General features: G+C 35.8%; 1 protein-coding gene across 3 annotated transcripts in view; it reads left to right on the top strand.

Moving 5' to 3' along the window:
- SGMS1 (sphingomyelin synthase 1) overlaps positions 1 to 20,845 on the top strand; it is a 258,907-nt gene that overhangs the window by 134,279 nt on the left and 103,783 nt on the right. For 2 of the 3 annotated variants that reach the window (XM_025042271.1, XM_025042273.1), the window contains exon 5: positions 356 to 498. The gene's annotated coding sequence lies outside the window, so the exon portion shown is untranslated. Of the gene's footprint in view, positions 1 to 355; positions 499 to 5,918; positions 6,011 to 20,845 lie in introns of all 3 variants that reach the window. The other variant, XM_025042272.1, reaches the window with a different exon arrangement.

A 20,845-nucleotide genomic window follows, 5' to 3' on the forward strand; every position in this document is an offset into this window, starting at 1 on the left:
AGAGAAGAAGGAAGGAAGGAAGGAAGGAAGGAAGGAAGGAAGGAAGGAAGGAAGGAAGGAAGGGAGGAAGGGAGGAAGGGGGGAAGGGAGGAAGGGAGGAAGGGAGGAAGGGAGGAAGGAAGGAAGGAAGGAAGGAAGGAAGGAAGGAAGGAAGGAAGGAAGGAAGGAAGGAAGGAGAAAAGAAAAAAGATAGGGGTGGGAGTTAGGAAAGGCCAATTGTGAATTATTGGTTTCAACCTCATACTTTAATGCTTTTTAATAGTGAGGTCTGCTGATTTCCAAGGTCTCTTTCAGCTTTAGAATTTTATGATTCCATTTTCAAAGTGATTAAGTTTAAATTGCTCCTGTCTTCTAGGTACACCATTGAGTTCTTTGAATGCACAAAAGTGTCTGGTTGGGAAACTTATGAAATAGAAGACAAGACCCTGCTTCAGGAAGCGTACATGAGAATAACTTTAAAGGAACCTATCGATAAATGCAAAACAGTAGCTGTTGGAGGTATGTAATAACTTAGCGATTGGGTTGAATGTAGTGTGCTGACTCTGCTGTACTTAGTCAAGTTGAGCCATTCTGTGGGAACGGAGGCCGTTCTTAGTCTCATATTCTTGATAAGGAGACTGAGGTTCCAAGTGGTTAAATGACTGGCCTACTATTTCCCAGAGAGTAAGCATCAGAATTAAAATTCAGCACTAGGTCTCTTTGTCTCATACTCTGTGCTGTGGAGAAAGTATACCATGCTGTCTCCCCAACATGAAAAATATCCTAATGCTTGTGGAATTTTAATCTTCTGCTCTATTTTTTTTTACTATTATTTTCTACTGTTTCCTGTTTTATAGCATCTTATTGGGTTTGTAATTATACTTACATTTATTTAGCATATTAAAATTAAATACGTTCAAAAGTTACTGTTTTATAATTTTACTGATCGTATTTTATTGGTATGTGATGTTATTAAAATATGCCCTCATTCTAGTATAGGCTCTTATGCCTTTATCGATACATTCTGAGTCAATTATAGGGCCAGTATAGGAGGTAGGAGGAGTGGACTTTTATAATCCTAATATAATCTGATTGTATCTGTGATATCATTTGCATCATTACTCAGATCCATTTTCATATAGAGTTAGTGAAGATTAAATAGGAGAGGAATGACGAGATTTTTCCAGAAATCTTATAGAGTTCACAATGCTGTTTCGGAGCCTGAATCCTTTAAAATGTAGAACATCTGTTTAAGTGCTTAGTTTGGCTCAGGGATCACTTTCAGTGTGTAAATATTTTAAATCTGCACTAAAATCCTGAGAGATAGGTGTGGTCAGCCGTCTTTGAAAGAAGAATAAACTGAGGCTTGTGACATGAAACCTTGCCCAAGCTCATACAGTTGGAGAGAATGGTGGAGCCAGAACTTGAAGCCAGATTTGTTTGACTGTGCTTTTAACAATTACACTGCCTCACTGATTACACACAGTGGTGACATTTAGATTGCAAATTTGTCCAAGAATTTTTTTGTGCTTTGCATTAATACAAAGGCAGTCTTAAAACAAACAGTTAAATAAGCTATATCCTCTTAGAAGTGACGGCTTCTAGATAGGCTTGGTGCAGTCACTGAGAAGGCTGAATTCATATAATAACAAATCTGGTTTATGATGAGCTGAGCCATTCTTGAGAACTGGGAGGTTCTCTGGCCACATGTCATTTCTCACACTGCGCTTGCTAAGCTGCCAGGAGCAATTAGGCTAGACTCACCTTAACAGTTGCATGAGCAGCTATTCCTTCCAAAGCAATTGGGACTGGAGTTTGGCCAGACAGTCACACAGTTAAGGACAGCTTTGGCATTTGTATATGAATCTCTAAATTTACAAAATACACAAACTTCAAAATTTCAGGTATACTAATTTATAGTTGGCGCTCAGACCCCTTAGTCAATAGTTTAAAATAATAACTTTTTATTTACAGGAAGGTTGATACAGGAGTATGTATACATGAAGACCTTAACATGAATACATATTTAGTTATTCAAGGAATGAGATTAGTCTTGAGGTGAAAACTGGAGAGAAAATTCTTGCTATCTCTATAAGGAGAGGGGTAATTGTGCCCAATTAGCAAAAGTAACAGGACACATTGGAGTCAAATAGGGTCTGAGCTGTTTGCATTCTGACTGCCGCAGCATTGACCTGCTTCCTGCCACAGTATAATGTATGCACTGTACAACCCAGAAGACTTGAGTGAATGGTACCCCTGGAATTGTGCAATCCTGAAGCTCTAGGTATATCCATCCATCCACCTGTCCATCCATCCATCCATCCATCCATCCATCCATCCATCCATCTATCCATCCGATGGCTACTGAGCATTTGTACTTCGTGCCACACACTATTCTATAGATACTAGGCTATGACAGTGAGCAACTCAAAAAAGATTCCTTCTCTTATGGAACTTAGAGGTCAATGGGAGTCAGGTAGGGTGATTCGAGGACCCAAGTGACAAAGAAGTAGATAAACAGGAACATTTCAGACATGGATAAGTGAAATGAAGACAATAAAATAAGATGACAGTGTCTTGGAGTAGGAAAGACTATTTTACGTTTTAAATTGGCTCTAAAATGTACCACCTGTGTATTTTTGGCTATTCTTGTACGACCTATATTTTTATATTCACCAATTTTCTTAAATGTTTCTGAGAAAAGGCAAGATTCTTTTGTCAAAATCATATATACAACCTGTGTATTTTTGGCTATTCTTGTACTACCTATATTTTTATATTCACCAATTTTCTTAAATTATTCTGAGAAAAGGCAAGATTCTTTTGTCAAAATTATATATTCTAAGGAATTAAGATGTTTCTCAAGGTGCCAGCATTCACTAGTGGAGACTGTGATAACTTAGTTAAATAGTTTCTGAAAATTGAATTAAAAATAATAATTAATTGCTAGCCCATAGCACATCAAAATAAATTTCAAATCTATTCCAGGGAAAAATAATGTATATTGCTAATAAGGATCGAAGTAGAGAAATTGGAAGTTCAAGGTGTCCAGGGTTCTGGTTTTGGTTAGTAGAAAAGCTTTCCTACTTCCTAGCTTTTCCACTTTTACTCTTAACTCACAGGTGCATTTGAAAAAGTATTACATCTTCTACTTTAGTTATTTTAATTGGAAAGATAGTTTAAGGTATCTAGCCTGTCATTCCACAAAAATGGAAGACCTATTTTGGTTGCTTTGTTTTTAGTAGGTTCTTCTAATAGATGAGGTGGGAAGACATTTAGGGCAGAGCTCAAAAAATTATTAAAAACAGGTAGAAGCTCAGCCTCCCTTTATAATTTGAATTAGTGGAATATTATTGGTAAGTGAAAATCGTTGCACCGAGTAGAATATGCCAATGATACAAAAAAGAAATCAGTTTCAAGAAGAAAATTTTATTTTATTTTTCTTGGGCATGTGACTTTATTATTGTTATTTTTTATTATGGTGACATTGGTTAATAAAATTGAGTAAGTTTCAGGTGTACAATTTAACAGTTAGGCATGTATACATATTGCATTATGTGTTCACCACCCATAGTTAGATTTCTTTCTGTCACCACACATTTGACCCCTTTTACCCCATCTACTACTTCCCTCTTTCCCCCTCATCCTCTGTAACCACTAGTCTGTTGATCATGTCCATGAGCCTCTGTTTGTTTGTCCTGTTCATTTGTTGCTTTTAGGTTTATATCCCGCACATAAGTGATATCCTGTGGTTTTCGACTTTTTCTGTCTGGCTTATTTTGCTTAGCACGATTATCTTGAGGTCCATCCATGTTGTCACAAATGGCAGTATTTCATCTCTTCTTGTGGCTGAGTAATATTCTATTGTATATATGAAGAACCACAGCTTCTTTAGCCAGTCATTTATCATAGGACACTTGAACTGCCTCCATGTCCTGGCCACCGTGAATAATGCTGCTATGAACATCAATGTGCAAATATCTTTCAGGATCTGGGTTTTCAAGTTCAAGATGAGAATTTTAATGTTATGGTTTAAATGTACAATGTGCAGATCTGCAGAATCAATTTTATGATTTGAAAATTCAGCTGACTACTCTTTGAACACTAAATAGGGGTATATATAGCAAGAAGCATTACTGTCCGATAGAAATATGTAAAAAGTACATGTGCTACTCATTAACTTCAGTGAATCACAGACTATTGTAAACTTTTTCTTTTCTTTTCTTTTTTTTTTTTTTGAGAATCTCGTGTTAGATTAATTTTGCAGAGGAGTACCTGCTGTCCAGGTTACTAATGCACTTGGCCCGTCCTTCAGTCTGCATTGCCACGTTAGAACAGTTTCCTGGAACCAGCAATATATTTGGCATGACTTAAACTAATGAGTAATTTTTTAAAACATGTATTATGGTGCTAAGCAAATGTTAAATGGAATAAATGTTGATTTAAATTGATAGAAAGCTCAAGTTATGATCAGAATAAGGATAACGATTGCTGGTACAGCTACGTATTTTGAGATTTTGAAAATTAGTAATATGTTTTACATATTTGCCATGAAAGGAACCAGAAACATAACATGGTGAGCATACCAGCTGGATTAATAGCATAATTTGTCAGCTACACACTTCCATAAGACCATATTATGATCAGAAATTTTAAAATTAATATTTGAAGGGCTTGGAGAAGTTTATTATTTTTTTGAGTGGCTGCGTTTGGAAGTTTTAATTTTGTAAAATGTGTTAGCATAACATCTTCACATTTAGTTATGAAAAAATAACTTTGTTTTTCAAATATTGTAATGTTTACTTTGAATTGGCATTAGTGGAAATAGTTGCTAAGGAGGAAAATGATTTGCATCCCACATTATAAATATTTTCAGGCTTTTAAATTATTTATTCAGGGCATTCACTATTTATTATATTTTGCTCAAAATTTGAGAACAGAGAATTTTCTTAGTGTTCTCTTTTTATCACAGTTGTATTTTTTTTATGCAATGCATTTCTGAAGATTATATCAATGATATTTTTAAAAAATTTAGTAAATTTAGATTGACAAGGAAAGGTCACTAATTGTAAAGGAGTTCTTAAGAAATCCTTTAGTAAAATGTAGAAAACTTCCTTGTTGTCGATACCTCTTTTTCTCTTTTTTTTTTTATACAGGGGTTTTCAATCTTGGCCACCGTTGATAATTTTTTAATATCACATTCAAAGATGTGTTGAGTATTTTTGTTTTGAATGTATATATTTATTTCGACCTGTATTAATTTGAGAAATAAAACTATAATGGAAAACAAAGAGTATATAAATAATAGCTCATTTATAGAATCTTTTTCTTCCAAAACTTACAAACTCCCACACAGTCAGAAAATCAATTGTCAAGAAAAATATTTGAAGGCATGATTATTGTCCTGACATTCTCCCGTTCTGTTGCTTTTCTTTTCTGTCGAAATGAATAAAGTAAAAGGAAACTGACTTAGTTATCTTTTTCACTGATTAGGTCCCGTTTGGGGTTAGTAGCCAGGATGTGAAGAACACAACATGAATAAGTAAAATGCACGTATGCTAGATGATGATCAGGGTTCTGGCAAAAAATAAAGCAGAGAAGTAGATTGGGAGTTTGAGTGTGTGGGGGGTGTGTAAGTGTGTGTGTGTGTGTGTGTGTAAGAGTAAGTGATATGTTTACTGTTATACAAGGTAGTAAAATTTAAGTAAGCATATGGAGGAAGGGAGGGAATAAAATAAGCCTGCTGTATCTGGGAAGAACATTCCAGGCAAGAAGACAGTAAGTACTGAGGCCCGGGTGCAAATCAGTCAGCCTTGCCCAAGTTGACACGGTTTATAAGTGCAGGATCGCTGGTTCAAACCCAGATCTGCCATTGTTAAAACCTGTATTCTCTCTATGACTCTCGGTAACTCTAAAAATTATATTTTTGTTCATCTTAGGCTGCTTTCCAGCTCCTAGCAAGATATTTTATACATCGTGACACTGATGATCTAACCATGTCTGCTTTCAAGCAAAAATGATAGATACATAGGTAGGTAGACAGATAGATTAGTTTTCTCTGCTCTGCTGGTGGAACCTCAAAATTATAACCTCCTTCCTCAAGTCTCTTAAGAAGGTTAAGAAGTAACTACCCTTTCTGCTTTTCCTTTTCTTTCTTTAAAATCTTAAATTTGCATTATTTTGCTTTAAAAATCCCTCTGTTCTTGTTTTATTTGTGAGATTTCAAGAGTATACTCCTATTGCATAAAAATCGACACAAGCAGCAATTTAGAAGAAAGAGCATATGACAGTAACAGATGTGGGACAGTTTTTTCTCCATTCTATTAAGAGACATTCACTCTTTTGTTGTGTATATGGAACCTGTGAAAAGGTAGTTCACTAGGGTCATGGTGCATAGTGTTGTTTTTAAGTCTGAATAATGAAGCATTAAATTGGCAGCAGATTATTAAGTGTACATGGGCTGTGAACCCAAAGACTTGCTTGTTGGAGAATTACCTTGTGCTGAGCACCTCTTCTCATTTCCTCCCACGTTCCCTGCAGGAGAGCTAGCAAATGACTAGTTACTACCATCCTTCTGCACTGGCCCGCTGAATGTTGGGATACCTGCTGTGATTTGAGTCCATAGGTGCTGCTGGGATACCTGCTGTGATTTGAGTCCATAGGTGCTGCTCCTTCTAGCTTGGTCAGAATGAAGAAATTATAACTTCATAAATTATACATTATAATTAAAAAATTTTAAATTCTTTTTGTATAAAATATTTGTCAACCAATGTACTGTTTATGGTTCTGTGACTTTGATATTAACTAAGTAACTCTGACGCTCATTCTTGGACACCTGACCAAAGTGATTTGTTGCTGTTCGTTTTTCTAGTCAGACTCGCTGAATTTCAGTGGCAATAGGAACCTAGTTTAATATAACTATTATAGTGTTTTCTCCCTCTTGGAACCAGTTTGTGAGAATAACTGAAAAGTTAGTATGAAGCCTGAAAGTTTCGAAAGTAGTCTAAGTGGACTAATAATTCTTCTTTATTCATTCACTTTTTTTTTGGTATAAGAAAAGATTTAAATATATTTATCAAAAGTATAAGATTGTACTAAATTGATTCATGTGACAGCCACAGTACTCTTGCCCAAAGATGTTTGCATATTTTGAGTGAATTTTAAGTGCTATCATTTGCATAAACATTTGATAATCATTTAGTTCTCTAGCTTTTGTGGTAGTGCTATCTAGTAGCATTTCTTGTCTCCTTTTATTCATAGCCTTTATTTGGGTGGTGCTACTTTTTTCATATTTATAGTTTCTGCTCCTTCAAAATGATGGTGGGCATGTGGCTATCCTGGCCTCATACCTCATCACTTTCACCTTCAACTCCCTATGCTACCTATACTGGCATCTCTGTTCATCTGCCCAAACAAGATGCATTGAGCACCTACTATATAGTAGACACTGTTCTAGGTACTGGAATGTAGTGCTGAACCAGACAATTCTCAATTATCGGCTAGGGGAGAACAGACAAATATATTAGGAAATTTATGAGTTTGGAGGAAAAAAAATAAAGCAGGGACAGGGTATGGACTAATGGTGAGAAGGGCACCTTTGATGTGATGGTGTTTGAGTGTTGACTGAGGGAGCAAGCCTCAGTTGGAGGACATTTGAGGGAAGTGTGTTTCAGTCAGAAGAAACTGCAATTGCAAAGACCCTGAAGTGAGATTTTATGAGCAACAGCGAAGGAGCCAGTGTGGCTAGAGTGGAGTGAGCAAGGGGAGAGCCAAAAGATACGTTTAGAGAGGTAGCTGGGGGCCAGATCACATGGCGTTTCTGTAGGACGTGATGAAGATTCCAGATTTTGCTCTGAGTAAGGTGTGAAGGTACATGAAGGTCTTAAGCAGAGAAGTGACGTGATCTGACTTATGCTTTAAATCCCTCTGGTTGCTACGTGAAGAATATACTATAGCGGAACACAGGAAGATGCATGGAGACCAGTTAGGAGGCTATTGCCAGAGTATAGGCCAAGATATGTAAGCTTGGACCAAGGTGGAAGGAGTAGTGGAGGGATAAAAAGGGATAAAAAGGAGTAGTGGAGGGATAAAAAGTGATATATTCCTAAAGAAAAGCTAATAGAATATGATGTGGATTTTAGAGAAACAGAGGCATTCAAGATTTCTTCAAAGATTGTGACCTGAGTTGGTAAATAGAGTTACCATTTACCGAGATGGGCGAAAAGTGCAGGAAGGAAATGATGTGGGGGAGATGGGGTGTCAAGTCTTTATTAGTTAAAATAGAGATCTGTAGATACCTACGTGGGAATAGTGAGTAAGCAGTTGGCTGTCTGAACCTAGAGTTCAAGAGAGTTCAACCCAGAGGTACCTTTTTAATTGAGAGTTGTCCTAGAAGACGTGGTATTTAAAACCGTGGGATTGGATGAGATTACCTAAAGTCATTCTCAAAGTGTAGTAGGAACCCGTGGGATGTCATTTGGACTTCATAGGGGGTCTACTTAACTAATCTTTGCATACTAATACCAAAACTTATAATACATTAGTGTTTCCAGAGGAGAGGCTAGATGGGAAGAGATTTGTATTAAAATTAGATTCCTGAGGGTGACAATTGACCAACCATTCTCTCCATTTTGAGGCACAGCTTGACTTGCCTTCAGCTACGAGGTTGCAGAGGAGGATGTGGGCAAGTAGTATAAGACACAGTTGCCTAATCCCCTTTGCTGTGGGTGGGATAATTTAAAAAGGTGTATGTGTTATTTTTTCTTGAGCTAAGAAACATGGTTATATGGAGTCAGTTATTAAGTTTTTCTTTCTTAAAATTATTCTGTTGTTCAAAAGGAATAACCAAATTTATAATATTTACTTTTTACATGTTATTCATCAATATTAAATGTATGGTTATAGAGGGTTAAGAAGTGCTATATTTTCCCCAAGTGAGGTCTTTTCCGATCTATATTCAAGAACATTTATTAAACATTAAGATAATAGTTTATGGATATATTTCCCACTAAACTAGAACTCCTTAACAGCAGGGTGTAAGTTTTTCATTTTTATTTTCCTAGTGACTGTTGTTTTATCTGGAATACAGTAGGAATTTAGTAAATATTTTAGAATGAGTAAGATAGAACATTTTGATTTATGTTTTATAGTTTATTTGTTGTGTCTTTTTTTCATTGTGTGGTTAAAAGTAACTTTTAAATTGTTAATGGGATAAATACAATTAAATAAAACTTAAAGAACAGATTTCTTTTAATTCCTCTAGGTTAGAGCAAATATTCAAAGAGTATTTTCATAGGAAGAAGATAATAGTTCTTTTTCTTTTGCTTTGATTGGTTATATATTTCAAAAAAAAATGGCATGAACTACATATACACACCTTCTGGTTTTGAGACTTTAGAGCTTGTCTCCCAAGGTAATAAGAAGGGAAATAGCTTTGACCTGTGGGAGACCATATCTCCTTCAGAACGAATTCAAAGACATTTTTTTAGTGTGCTGTCTTTTAATTTGGGTATACTTTACGTACTATACAATGTACAAATTTTAATTGGACAGTTTAGTGAACCAGCATCTTTCTCAAGTTATAGAACATTTCCATCACCCAGAAAATTTTCGTGCATCATTTCTAGTCAGTTGTTCTACCCCAGAGTTAAACAGTAATGTGATTTCTATTGATAGAGCTTCGTTTTGCCTCTTAATGGTGTTTTTGAGATTCATACTTGCTACATGTATCTATAGGTTGTTTCTTTATGTTGCTGAGTAATATTTCATTGTTTGAATTTATTTCTTTACCTATTGATGGACATTTGGGTGGGTTACAATTTTTGGCTATTACGAATATAAGTACTGTGAACATTATTGTACATGTCTCTCTGGAATACGTTTTCATTTCTTTTGGATATACACTTAGAAGTGTATCACTGGATGAGTGTAGGTTTAATTTTATAAAAAATTGTCAAAGATATTCCTAAAGGAGTTATATAATTAAACATGCCCATCAGCAATGCATGAAATGTTCCAAAATGCTCTAAGCCTTAGCCAACATTTGCTATTGTCAGTCTTTTCAATATCAACATTCTAAGTGTAATGTGATACTTATGGTTTCCTGTGATCTCCTTGATAATTTGATTATGAAAATTTTTTTGTGTACATACTTACTTGCCATCCACTTGGTGGTTGTCTTTTCATTCTCTTAACTGTGTCTTTCAAAAGGTAGAAGTTTTAATTTTGATGAAGTCCAGTTTATCGGGTTTTTTTTCTTATTCATAGTGCTTTGCCTACTTTATAGTCACAAAGGTATTCTTCTGTTTTCCTGCTTTATAGTTTTAGCTTTTATGGTTAGTTCTATGTCAGGCCAGGATTTGTTCTTCTTTCGATATGGATATATATTTGTTTCTGCCCAATTTGTTGAAAAGACTATCTTTATACCCATTGCATTATTTTGGTAACTTGTTCAAAAAAGTCAGTTGATCACATATGTGTATGTCTGTTTCTTTCTAGCCTTTGTTCTGCTTCATTGTTCTATTCATCTGTCCTTATGCCAATACTGTATTTTGTTGACCATTTTGCATATATGTGGTCTAAGTAATATAGATCTGTAGTTTTCTTTTATTGTCTTTGTCTGGATTTTGTATTGAGGTCATGTTGCTATATCCTTTTCTACCTGTTTTTCTGTGTCTTTGCATTTAAAATGCATCTGTTGAGTATTGCTTTTTTATGTATTCTAACAGTCTCAGGCTTTTAATTACAGTGTTTAGTCTTTTTACTATAATTATTTATATGGTTAGTTTTAGATCTACCACTTTTTTGTTTCCTATTTGTCCTATCATTTAGACTTTTTTTTCAAATCGTATATCTCCTTTTCTCTCTTTTCCTTGTTTAGTTGAATATATTTTAGTGTTACATTTTAATTTCTCTTTTAAGTTTTTAGCTATACCTCTTTGCCTTATTGTTTTTGTAGTTTCTCTGCAGAATTCAATATTTATCCTTAATGATAAGCCTTTTTGAATTAATATTTTACTACTTTGGGTAAAAATGTAAGAAACTTACAATATGGTTTCATTTGCCACACCCTATCCATTGCACTGCTGTCTTCATGTGTTTTATTTCCATATATGTTACAAACTATACAATGCAGCATTATACTTTTAATATCAAGTATATATAAAGTATGTATATACACAAACACTTAATATGGTGTATCTAATAACAATATCTTAAAGAAATTAGGAGAAATAATCTTTCCTGTTTACCTACATATTTACTATTTCTGACATTCTTCATTCCTTTCTGTAGATTAAAATTTACATCTGGCAACACTTCAACTTGAGGAAACTTTCTTTAGAAGTTCTTGCAGTATAGGTTTATTGGCAACAGATTCAGTTTTCATTTATATGAAGGTTCTTTATTTTTCTTTATTTTTGAAAGATTTTCATATATAGAATTCTAGGTTAACACTTTTTTTTCCCCTTTCAGCTTTTTTAAAGATATTATTGTCTCATGGACTTTTGTTTTTGATGAGATGTCTGCCATCATTTTTATTATTGTCTTCACGTGCATAATATGTCTCTTTCTTCTCTGGCTATTTCTAAAATTATTTTTGTTGTTATCTTTGGTTGTCATGGCTAAGCAAAGTTTCCTTGTGGTTACCTGAGTTTCCTGCTTTGGAGGATGGCTGTTTTTGCTGTTTTGAAAATTTCTGGTCTGTCTTTACATATATTTTTCTGCTGCGTTCTCTCTACTCTCTTTTAACATGTAAATTAGATCACTTGATACTGACTGAGAGGTCACTGAGGCTCTTTTTAAAACATTGTTTTTCTCTCTGTGCTTCAGCCTAGATTCTTTTTATTGACATATTTTCAAGTTCACAAGTCCTTTTTCACTACTGTGTCCAATCTATTAATCTAAACTGTAGTTTGCTGCTTGGTTCCATATTTGTGGCACAGACTTGGTTGTGCTCTTACGGGATAAGCTGCATAAGTATAAATTATCATCCAGTGTGGTTTCCTTCTTTTAAGGGCTGTAGATTGTCCACTTTCTGCCTTCTTTCATTGTTTTCTAGTGCCTTCAAAGTTTATTTTTATATTTGTTCAGTTTATAATTGTTATTGCATGGAGGACAACTCTGTCATCATAAAGCCATGATGACAGAATTTGTTTTTTAAAGAATCTCTTAAAGAATTTGTTTTTCGTGGTTTATTTTGTGGTTTATTTTATTCGTAAAGAGGTGTCAAAGAGTTCAAAAGTAACTTCAAGTCATGTATAAATGAAACTGTTGCTATAGGCCAATAGAACATTATTTAAATATGAGTATTCGTGAAATACTTAGTATTTATGAAGAGACATTTAAGATATTAAAGCACATACTAAGATGGGAATTTGATGGTAATCGCTTTGGTTTAGGCACAGGCTGCTGTTAGATAACCCCATGAATTGAAATTGAACGTACTTAGTATATGTATTTAAAGATTCCAGTGTAAGCACTGGAAATAAATTTCAGGTAACTACTTCAGCATTCCTAAAGTCTGGCTGCTAAGTTTTGACACAGAAATAACCTTTCTAGGAGGAAATCTCACTTTTGAAGTTTCTTATCTGCCCCTAATGCATTTTGGTCATGAATATCGGCTAGAAAAGTTAGCGCAGTTCTCAGAGTCCAAGACCTGAGAGAAATTAGGCCAACTTAAAATATATCATGGTCCAGGAAAAGTAAAAATATAGTTAGAAACTGAAATTAACACCCTCAGCATTGATACTATTTTGCTTTTGTCTGCTGATGCTCACCATGGTAAAATGTATAGTCGTTATGATATTGGTAGGAATGGGTGAACATTTAAGGGGGTCAGAAATATTTTCTTTTTACTCTGTCAGCAAAGCTATGTTAAATAGTAACAGCATTGCCCTATTTTACATTTTCCTTATATATGTTTCTTTTAAACAGGTCTAAAGTTTTGCCTAATCAGCAGAGATTTTTTTTGAAATAATTTAAAAAAAAACTTTACAAAAATATGTGGTCATTTTATAAAAAGAAGAAAATACTGACAAAAATAGGAAGAAAATTAAATTTACCCAAATACTTCTATACCTCTACCAGGTACAATCACCTTAGGGGCATACAGTCTTTCAGGTATTTTGTTTTGTTTTGTTTTTAATTTATCGAAGTGGATCATACTATATATATTTTATAATATGCTTTTTTTCTCACTTAGCTCAAGCAGTTCTACCTGTATGCATGTTTTTGCTTTTAAATATACCGTGCATACTTATTTAAACAAAAGGAAATTGTGCAGATACATGTTTTAAATCTAGCTAAGTATCTTTGAATATGCTAGGGCCTAAGGTAGTGAAAGTTTTATCATTAACTGAAACCACATTTGCTTTTTTTTAACTGATAAGCATGATTTGGGAAACTTTTTTGTAGCTTCTACTTTAATAAACTTAGAAATGGGTGGCCTGGTCTTATTTTGTTTAAACGTAGGGGCAGTTTGCTTTCTGGCACCTGGACAGAGTCTTCTCTCTTGGCTTTATCACGTTGTACATGCTATAGGCTGGAAAAGCCCCAAAGTCGCTCTGCAAAATCATGCTTTGCTAACTATCATCAGATATATATTTAGTCACTCAGTATGGAGTGTCATTTTGAAATGCTAAAGCCTTCTATTTAATCAAACTCTCATCGACAAACTTGTAGCCAGGCCTGAGCAAGGCAGGTTTCTAAAGTTTATAGTCCAGCCGGGAAGCAGATGTTGAGAGAAGAAGGAGTTACAGGGAAACAGAGTAATGAATAAGTTCATTGGCATACGAGTGTATGTTGGGTGTCTTGACCTTATCTGGGATGTTTGAGAAAAGCTTCTTGGAAGAAAAGATGTATAAATTGACACCTAAGTGAGGAGTAAGAATTGGATAGGAAAATAGGGCAGGAAAAGTCAGGGGGTGTTTTCCAGAAGGAGGAAGTCAGGGACGGGTGGCAGGGTTCGTTCAGTTGCCTGTGTGACAATTTACTTTTGGAACATCGAGTAATTTTCCCCCCCATAATCATCCATGTAAAATATGTGATAAGATTGGGCATAACAGTTCTGAGAGTCATAATCCACACAATATTTCGCAGGTTGGTTCTTTCAATGTTAATAACTTTGAATAAACCAAGACTGAACGAATGTATCACTTCAGTCTCTTAATCAAAAGGCCGTGCATTACTCAACCATTAAAAAAATTAAATCTTACCATTTGCAATGACATGGTTGGACCTAGAGGTTATTATGCTGAATGAAATAAGTCAGACAGAGAAAGATAAATACCATATGATTTCACTTATATGCGGAATCTAAGGAACAGAAAGAACAAACTAATCAAAAACAGACTCACAAATATAGAGGAAAATCTCGTGACTGCCAGAAGGGAGGAGGGTTGAGGGGCTGGGAGAAAGGGATGAAGGGTTAGAGAAGTACAAATTAGTAGTTGATAGATGGTCACAGGGATGGGGAGCACGACATAGGGAATGCAGTCAGAAGTAATGTAATGGCTAGATGTTGAGCCAGAGGAGAGAAAGAGCAATTAGGGGGATCATTTAAAAAACTATATAAATGTCTAATCAATGTATTGTACACTTGAAACTAATAAAATAAAAATTAATAAAATAAATGAAAGGCTGGGCTAAGCCCCCCACAAATTAGGTGCTTGTGGCAATGGCACCCCTTGTGTTATTTGCTGCCAGCTGAGTGGTTATGCTGTCTCTAGATTTTTTATGGCATCTGTACTCTTTCTCTTTGGTTCTTTAGTATGTCATAGGTTTCCATAGGTCAGGTGACTATGTAGGCCAGGAGTTAACAAACTGTAGCTGAAAGGCCACATCTGGCCTGAGGCCTGTTATTGGCACACAGTCATGTCCACTTATTTGCATATTATGTGTGGCTGTTTTTGCACTATAATGGCAGAGTTGAGTAATTGCAAAAGATACCATATGCTCTGCAAAACCTAAAATACTGACTCTTTGGTCCTTTGCAGAAAGCACTTGTTAACCACTGGTTTAGGCATAATTCATCACTAAGTGCCCCAGATAATTTCTCTATTTTAGTTGGTGTTTCTTCTGATATGTTCCACAGCTAGTCTGCTGTTTGTCATCTGTGTTGTCTGATTTTTTTTCTTGCCTCTCTCCTTTCCTACCAGTTATCCTAGGCTGCACTAGTAACTAAGTGGAGCTGACACGTCATATTACATCACATCACACTGTATCACCGTCAGTCTTTGTTTTTTGCTCTTCCCCACTTAAATTTTTATCACTGTTCATTCTTAGAGGCTTTTCCCATTACTTCTCACTTTACAGTGGCCTAAAGGAGAAAAAGCACAAACTTTGGGTCTAGTAGAAGAACTATATTTCAAGTCAAGCCCTTCCACGTAGAACATAGGTTAATTTAGGCATGTCACTGTTTTTCTCTGAACCTTAGGTTTTTTTCTTAAGTTGAGGATAATGTTATAGCTGCCTTCTCCACATAGGATTGTTGTTAAGGATCAAGGTATGTACATGCAAGTGTATCTGTCATTTGTTTTTTTCTATAAATCTAATGGTGCTAGGTGACTGACTTCCTTCACTTACATGCATTTGTGAAAAAGTTAATTTTGCTTTTAAATTTATTGTGCAATAAATGTGTTTTGCTTTTTAGTTTGAAATATTTGCTCAGGTAACACTAAAGAAACCACTCTTATTAAATACAGTTTGAATTAGAAAGCATAAAGCTTAAATTATCTGTATTAAAATTTCTCTATAGCAAAAAAATCAATGTTACTAGATGAAAGCACTTTTAAATCTATTTTTAAAACCAGAGGCACTACATTTTAAGAGTGAAGGAAAGATCAAATGATAAGTCTAGAAAGCAGAGACATTTTTATTCCTGGATGACAGAGTTGTTTGTAGTATTTTTGTCCCTGTACTTTCTCTGGTAGCAGTATCATGCAATTGATAAAATACAGACTTTGCCAGGGAAAAGATAACATACACTATTGAACTATTGAAATACCTTGCCTGTTTTGTGAAAATAATATAGTTACTGATGCTAAGGAATTTCCCACTACTCTAAATTAGGGTAGTACAGTAGAAAAAGTTACCTATGTGGATTTTATTTATTTGGAAAGGAGATGGTGTTTTTAGGTCCAACACAAAGAAAAAAGTACAGGAATAACTTTGTCTTTTGGACACTACTTGACAGTGAATTAGAGGATCAGGTTCATTAATGATGCACTCTGCAGACACCTTTTGTTATGTTCTCACATCCTTTTGAGTTTTGGTTTCTTTTTCTGTAAAAGAAATATTTTGTAAATATTTTGTAAAAGAAAAATTACCTTTTTTTCACAAAGGTCTTGCCATCCATTTGGGTTTTAAAACCTATTTGTGGCAGGGTTTGGGAGGATGGACAGTTGGCTAACACCTTTCTTTCACGCCCAATTTTGGGACCAATGGATAGACCAATGGGAGTTAGACAAACAGAGGTTTGTTAGAAATAAAGCTGATTACAGGACTGTGGCCAGACCGATTTTCTGGTATTTCATGCTTGAGTAAGACCAGTTTCCACCTCAGTGTGGAAGGGAGCAGCCTGGGTTGCCCTCCATCTGTAGGCAGACTGGCTCTGAAAAGGGAGGAAATCAGGAGAGTCTGGGCCATGTTGTCTAGGTCCTTCTCCCAAACCCACCATTACGAAGCTCACTCCTCCTCAACCAGGGAGAACACTGGACTGTTAGGCCAATGGAAAGTCCTCTAAACGAAAACAGGAGGCCAGGGGAGTGGAGGTTTCCCAGTAATGCTTTGTTGAATGAATGTGTTGCATGAATAACTGTGCCTGTCTTCTCAGGAACTCGACTTCAGTTTTCTCTTCTGTAAAACTGGGAGAATAATAGTAATGTGATCCACAGTGTTATTGTCAAGATTAAATGAATAAGCACATGTAAAGCATTTAGAATAGAACCCAGCATGTGGTGAACAGTTTTTTTATTTTTGCTTTTAGTAATATTAGTATTAGTAATTAATACTAGTTAGCACTAATTAGTATTAACTAGTTATTAGTGCTAATATTACTAAAAGCATTCAGATGGCATTTAAACACGGACAGGATAAATGATGTCTTGGTGATAGTAATACCCTTAAAGGTTTTATTAGTTCATGTTGAGAGAAAGCTGCTGAGTACTTGGGAGAAAATAAGCCCTTGTTTCTTTTTGGTTTGTTTAAAACATATTTATTCTTGGTATAGAGGAAAAGATTAGAAAGAAGAATGATGAATGGAAAGTCTGCTTTCTTTTAAAAATATTGCTTTTAGGCTACTGAGAAAGTTCCATAACAGGGGTTCCAGAGGAGTGTTTAACCCCTTAGTTTCGATAATATCACTGCTGTCATAAGGGCAGCATCGTTACGCAGAAAAACAAGTTGCTATTTATTTTAAATATGGAAGTTTTTAGAGAAAAAGAGAACTTCAGGCTGCAGTCTTAATAGCCTACCAAAACACAGACTGGAAATCTCTCACTTTGCAGTAGTTGCTTGTTTAGATGTGGTTTCTTCTGCTGAAAATATTAGCAAGCATTATTTGTTTATGTCCAGATAGGCTTCTTCTACATAGCACCTACCGCAATGCTTTGGCATAGTAGGTACCCAAAAAATATCTGTGGAATGGATCAGTGAATTTAGGAGTAGACATGTATAAAGCAATGGAATAGATATACTTGCACAAGTGTTTGTTCTAGGCCTCTTTCGATTTTCTTCCCTACGTAACATTCATTTAAAAAAAAGAGAGATCATTCATAAGAAAGGCAGCCTATTTTAGGAGCATTTCAGTTTACTTAGAAAACACAGTGCATTGCTTCTGAAAATGGATTGAATATTTAATATGAATGTTTTATTCAGTGTTATTTTTTCCTCTTGCCACAGAGCTTAGTTTTTACAAGTAGGAGCTTTATAGTGTCATGGAGAGTCAGTTCCAATTTTTTTCCTTACAGAATGTTTGATATCACTGATTTCATTATTTCTGGTATGGAAGCTGAAGTTTGGTAGACTTGAGTGTAAAGAAGCCTGAGAAACAGAAGGCCCAGTTGTACTGCTGAGTGAACCTGAACAGGTCACTTAAAGTCTTTGGGTCTGTCATCATCTGTCAACTTAGAGGCCAGGCAGAACCAGAAGATTACATAATGAGGATTATCCATCTTTCAAATGATGTTGGTGTAGGATTTCCCCACCAGTTTCTGCTTATAGCAGGATGGCCTGTTAGGGTAAGAGGTCTCTGGCTCAGTGAGTTAGTCTTAGCTGTATACTCTACTCAAGAATTGTTACTTGAATTAATCTGTACAAGCTATTGATACTTACTCAGAAGATTTAGTAATATGTGTGTTTGTTTTTTAAAGAGCTCATGTTAGCAAAATTTAGATGATACTTTGTTTTGATTTTCATTCTGTTCTCAAAACCACTAATATAGAAAGTCTCCAACTTGTCTCTCCAAACATGGGTTTTATAAAGAGTTTAAATATGATATATCACATTTAAAATACTTATGTTAAATTTATTTTATGATGGGTAGGGTCATAGTATATATTGTATGATGGTCAAAATCCTCTTGCTGTTTTAAATGTGTTAGTTTTGGCACGTGAAGTAGCTGTTGCAGGCCAGCCAGAGAATCTGATAACCATTTATAAGATTGTTATTTTTTGGGTAAATATGTTCCATTATGTCTTCCTTATGTAAAGAACAGGGTGAGCAGACCTGTATGGTAAGAGAGGAAACTGAGGGCCTGCATCAGAGATAGTTGAGTAGGAGGACGCATGCCAGTCACTCTCCCAGATCCTGGCCCTTGGGCCTCTTCTCTTCCTTCTCCTCCTCTCTCTGAAGGACATGTGGCTGCATCAGGGACTCGTCCCTCACATCCCTTCTGTATTAGTTATCTATAGCTACGTAACAACATCACTATAAACCTAGTGACTTAATCAATGCACAAACTATCTCAGTTCCTGTGGCCCAGGAGTCTGGTCATGATTTAAGCTAGGTACTTTATAAGGCTGCAGTCAGGTGTCAGCAAGGCTGCTGTCTTATCTGACACTCCACTGAGGAAGGATTCACTTCTAAGCTCATGTGATTGTTTGCAGTTTCTTTGGGGCAATTGGGCTGAGGGCCTACATTCTTGTTAACTGTCAGCCAGAAGCTGCCGTCACGTGGCGCTCACTTTAGGCAGCTCACATTGTGGCAGCTGGCTTCTTCAAAGTCAGCAAGGGAGAGAATCTTACAGTGGTATGGACATTACAATATTATGTAATGTAAACACATGGATTCCATCATTTTTATCTGATTCTATTGGTTACACTGTCATCTGCTCCTAAGGATGAGGATCGTGTACTTCTTCCAAAAGCAACAACATTCAGTGAACACCTACCATTTGCCATGAGGCTTATAAACTGTTTGCAGGCATTATGTCCTTTAACCTTTATAGCAACTTTAAGTTGTCGTACTGCTATTGCTCCCATTCTATAGACGAAGGAACTGAGACTTTTAGAGATGTCAACCAACATTCTCAAGGCCTTCAGAGCAGATTAGAGAATGCAAAGCATATGTACTTAATGACCATAGGATACTGTCTCCCATAAAGGAAACCCAAACTCCTCTTACTAAACTAGCTCCTTGGAGGAAAAGAGGCTATGACTTCAAAACAGTCATGTCTATGGGTACAAGAGCTTTTATCCACTTTTGCAGCCTTAGAAGCCATCTGCTAGCCTTTTAGCACTCAAATTTTCTTGGTTTTGATTCCCACCACTCTCCTTTCACCTTAGGGGAGCAGACTTGGCCTCACCCTAAAGGAGAGAACACCCTAAAGGAGAGAACATAACTCCAAAAGGAGTATATTCTTTTGAGATTTTTTTGCAACTGTTTTAGAATCTCAACATTGCATAGGAAGCATGATTAAGAAGTACCGGGCTTTTAACAATCCCAGCCAAGACTTAACACATTTGGATTATTCTATTTTAATGCATCAGCTAAGTTAATTGCTTACAATCTGGTGATGCTGCCATTGCACTGCATTATTTTAAATGAACTTCATCTCAACCCCCTTATAACTCCTTTCCTACCCCCAGTACTGAGCACAGTGTCTTTGGCGAAATGGTTAGCTCATTAAAGTCGGTTGTTGAAGTCACTTGTAATTCTTTTGGATAACCATAGTGGGGGCAAATTACTGTCTTTGAGGATGAATTTGATTCTTTGAACCTATTAAACTATTTTTCAGTATAGCAATAAAGTAGTTTTTGTTTGGAAATCGGGAGTGACTAAGCTGTAATGAGACAGATTTTCTTGCGGGCATCATACACCGGTTTACAAAGGTAAAAGAAGAATACTCAATTTATTCTGAGCAGTCAGCATCATTGGAGCGAGTCTCAAAGAGGATGACTTAGAAGGGGTCAGGGAACACTTGTTTTAGATTGAAAGTTCCGTTTAAAAGTTGGTATTGCCTCACCTATTTGTCTTTTTCCCTTGAAAACATAGCTGACAGATCCGTACTGTTGATGAGGCTGTACATGCGAAGCTAGCCAGGGCAAGAAGGCTGCCCAGTGTTCTCAGTGTGGCTTTTATTTCCTACAGATGCCCCCTAAGTACTTGGCATCACAGTGCACACGGGAAGAATCTGCACTGATGGAAATGATTCATTCCTTCTTTCGAGAATTTATCATCAAAAAAGAGAATCTCAGTACTGATATGAAGAATACTAACAAATACATAGCTAGAACTTTCTGTTTGCATGTTACTAAAGATTATCAGCTAAGTTGGGGATTTTTATTTAGCGCTTTATGCAGGACAACATAGAAAGATTTTATGTTGTCAAAAGTATGATTTGAACCTCTCTTCAAAATGTTCACACACA

The sequence above is a fragment of the Pteropus alecto genome, unplaced genomic scaffold (genome assembly GCF_000325575.1).
Source record: "Pteropus alecto unplaced genomic scaffold, ASM32557v1 scaffold88, whole genome shotgun sequence".
Taxonomy (NCBI): Eukaryota; Metazoa; Chordata; class Mammalia; order Chiroptera; family Pteropodidae; genus Pteropus; species Pteropus alecto.